Source organism: Oratosquilla oratoria, chromosome 44 (assembly GCF_046742065.1).
Source record: "Oratosquilla oratoria isolate Oo_2021 chromosome 44, ASM4674206v1, whole genome shotgun sequence".
In the NCBI taxonomy this organism is placed as follows: Eukaryota; Metazoa; Arthropoda; class Malacostraca; order Stomatopoda; family Squillidae; genus Oratosquilla; species Oratosquilla oratoria.
In genome coordinates, this window is record NC_134820.1 from 11,204,550 (window position 1) to 11,208,874 (window position 4,325).

Genomic DNA, 4,325 nt, shown 5'->3' on the forward strand with positions numbered 1-4,325 from the left:
AACGCTGGCCTCTTCGCTGACGCTGGTGAGCGAGTTTACACTTCTAACATTTACACACAATTCCCAATCGCGTAATTCTGTTTTCAGAGTTGTGATTGGAAGGAAAGAGATCACACAACACCCGCCCGTCTGCCCCTCCCTCGTACCGCCACTGAATCAACTCTTCTGGAACCCAAACCCAACCTGGGGAAAAACAGGCAACGCTCACCCCACCTGTGGCTCATCAGGAACGCGCACGCCAGCGGTGGTGGCGAGGAGTTGTCTCCTTTGCCGCTGCCGGTCTGGTTACGGACCGATCTCTTCGTTGACGTCGGCAGGCGGATTTACACAGCCCGTCTGCCCCTCCTCGCACCGCCACTGGATCAGCTCTACAGGACTTCAAACCCAACCTGGGGAAAAACAAGCAACGCACGCCCCACCTGTGGCTTATCAGGACCGCGCTCTACACGCGGGAAGTGAACTCAACTCACTTCCCGTAAGATACATACATACACCTCTCACGAACAATGCCACAACACACGCACAAACATCTACACTTACTTTTTCTTCGACTAAAATTCGCTTCCTTTCTAACATTCTCTTCTACTACATCTCATTTCAGTTTACCTCCCACTAAAGATTTTTCCGTTTTTCCACCTTTCTCTACTACTACGCCTCCTACCATTTTCTAAACTTTCGTTGGTGATCCTAATCCTAACCCCGGCGTCAGCGCTGCCCTCCAAGCTCCCGGTCCATTTCTCCCGAGCCACGACCACCAATAAAGCCCTAATCGCTCGCAATTCGCCCGGTGGCAATAGCCCTCTTTTATACGCTACCATCTTTTCATTTTCTTACAGACATTCTTCCCTCCCACAAAAAACGATCCCGCGCAAGCGAGGTGGTCTTTCTTAGAGATTCAGATTCAGACGATCACAACTGGTGGCCTAGAGTGTCCCCTATCATAAACGGCACCCCACCCGAACCTAGATACATACTTTAAACACAAATAAACACAAAATACATCACTATCCTTCATTGTTCTACTAACCATACTAACCCAACTAACAATATAACTACTATTATCACTAACATTATTATTTTTATTATTTGATATTAAAAAATGATAACACGTGCGAAATCAATCGCACGTGATATCATACAAATATCAATGAGTATGGTAATAGGAGTCACTACCCTCCCCCAACATTGTAAATGCAAAAATAGATAAATAAAAATCACTAGCCGTCATCTCAATGGGGAAAAAAATCATACTCATTGAAAAAAAAATGCATACGACTTGTAGAAATCAAGACCCCCCCCACCATAAAAAATAAATAAATAAATAAATAAATAAATAAAAAAGAATACATACCCCCTAAAAAAAAATCAAAAACCTATAATCAGGCAAGAAATAGTCGTATACATTAAAAAAATATATATTTATATAAATGTCTAAAACTAACAAATAAACAGCCAACAGCAATCAAAAACAGCTCAAGAAGAAGAACAGACGACCCGATCCTGCGGAAGATGGACCAGCCTCCAACCAACATTAAAAGAATAACTAGGCATAGCTTCACAGCACAAAAAATTATAATTATGTATGACCAAAGTAGCAAGTGGGTCTGCCCCACATCTATTATAACTCTAACTTCCTTCCATTTCCTCCTTTACTTCTTTACACACACACACACCCTCCAACCCTTCCCCCCCTCTCCTCCATCTTACCTATCCTATTCTGTAGTAGTAGTAGACGAGCACTTCTCTCCCGTCTGGAGACACAAGATGCAACCTAGCAAGGGATGCTCACGTGCTTGCTCTGAGCATAGTTTACTCAGCAATGATCATGTGCAAGAGCAAGGAGCAAGTGCAGGAGATCCTGTCGACAGCACTCACACACCTCGGTTTACCTGCCTTCCCCATCCCGCCGCACGTCCTAGAAGCTATTCACTTTGGTCCCAACCACCCATCCTATCCCCACCCAGCCCCTACCCTTCCCACCACCGCTCCTTTTTTTTCACCTGCTCCGCCTCCCTTCTCCTGTTTCAACCTTCTCTCCCTCCATTCCCCCTCCCTCTGACTCTCCACCTCCTCCTCCACCTTCTTCTCCTCCTCCACCTCCTCCTCCTCCATCACCTCCTCCTCCTCCCCCAAGAAGGCTGCGCAAGAACTTAACCCAAGGCCATCACGCCCCAAGTCCAGGGCATCCAGATTCGAATCCTTCCATCGTAGCAATCGCTCACGCTCCCCAATCCTGAGTCCTCGCTCCTCCTCGTCAGAGGCAACCAAAACCTCCTCCGGGCTCCCGCGCCGCGTAGTCATACCACGAGCCAGCTCGACCGGGAGGCCTAAGTTGAACCTAACCAAGCTCACAAAGGAGACGTTGCGAGACATAATCCCCTTCACCAGCACTACCACTGACACAGTCCAGTCTAACGGTAGTGCATCCTCCTCAGACTGCTAAGTGCTTACCCTCCAAGCCCCTAAGACTAACTAAATTTCCTTCCAAAACTCCCTCCAATTAGTAGGACTCACTGAAGCCAACTATTCCCATGGATAGACTGGATTTACGTGTGTTCTACCAGAACGTCCGAAGCTGGACCCCACAAAGGACCAGCACCTTGTTAGAGATTGCCAGACACGGTCCTGATGTCATTTGTTTGACTTCGATGGGTGATCCAGCCCCCGACTCTCTCCCCAAGATCCAAGGTTTCAACACATGGAGTCGGGGTCTTGCTTTGCACTCGGGCGTCTGTATTCTAGCCAGGAAGTCCCTTCAGGCAACAATACTTGATCACTTTCACTATGAGCAGATGCTCGCGATCAAGTTGAGCACTAATCGCGGTCCCATCCTCCTGTGTACCCTCTACCGCCCTCCCCGTATCCCCTTCCTCCCCTTTGTTGACATTGCCAAGGTGATGTCATACAAAGTCCCAACCTTCTTCATTGGCAACCTCAACTGCAGCCATGCTGACTGGAGCCCTGGAACGCACAGCAGCAGACCAGTGAGTCGGCAACTGCACTCTCTTCACCGGCTGAAGTTCCTAGGTCCGGACTTTCCTATTTCATAGGTCGTGGATTGCAGGGTAAGCCCGACCTGGTGTTCTCCAACAGCCGAGCTTTCTTCATCAACTCAACTATCTCACCCGGTGCCCCCACCCTCTCCGACCACATACCCTTCATCCTTCGCATCTCCACCTCACCCATTCTTATCACCAGTGAGCCTCGGTTACGCTACAGTCAGACCGACTGGGAAGGCTTCAAAAACACACTTAAGGCATACACCAACACAAACATGAACAACGCTCCACATGCAGCGATATAGCAGGAATGGCGCTCACTTACAAAGTTTGTCAAAAACGCTGTAAAAAAAGCACATCCCTAGAGCAAAACACCGCAAGGTTGCCACGTTCACAGCTTCCATACGCACTAACAGACTACGCATTGCACTACAGAACATATTTACAGACCTATTACAAGCACCCCTAGAAGCCCGTGACGCTATCCTACAAGACATGTACTGAGTACAGAGGAGCCTGAGGAAGTCCCTCTACATCGATTCACATGGTGAGGAGGAGCAACTGATGGTCTCGTTCTCTGGCGCCTGCACGAAGGACCCTTCCAAGTTCTGGAGGATCGTCAAACGACAGCTGGAGGAGTGCTCTGTGCCTCCACCCAAGGTCATCAACCATCTGAACCACTTTGCACATTCCCCCCAACACCAAGCTGACCTTCTGTCGTCAGCATGGAGTGAGGTCTTTAAGCCCCATCCTGTGCAAGAACCATATTGCTTAAGCACCTTGCACAGTGTTAACTCTTTCATGAATAGGTCTAGTGACTTCATTCCCGATGAGACTGTTGATCTTTCTCAGTTAGATGAAGATGATCCTCTTGTCTGCCCCATCGTTTTAGAGGAGGTAAAGGGGGTTATCTCGGCTTTAAAATTATATTCCCCTGGCACTTCAGGCATCGATGTACACCTATTCAAACGTATGCCAGACAACATAATCTCCCACATGACGACACTATACAATAGCTCACTAACCTCTGGGTACTTCCCACAACTTTTCAATGTCTCCCATACCATTCTCATTCCCAAACCCCAGAAACCCGTCTCCAACCCCCTTTCATACCAGCCGCTCTCCCTTCTGGAGTACTTTGGTAAGGTGTTTGAGCACGTCCTCTGCCGCCGCCTGACTATGTACCTGGAAAAGGAGAATGAGCTGAGGGATTGCCAGTTTGGTTTTCGACCGGGATGCGGTGCGGACGACGTCATTTCCATGATCACTCAATGGGTTCAAAGACCGCCAGGCGGTCGCCCTGGAAAGGCCATTTTGGTTTGTAAG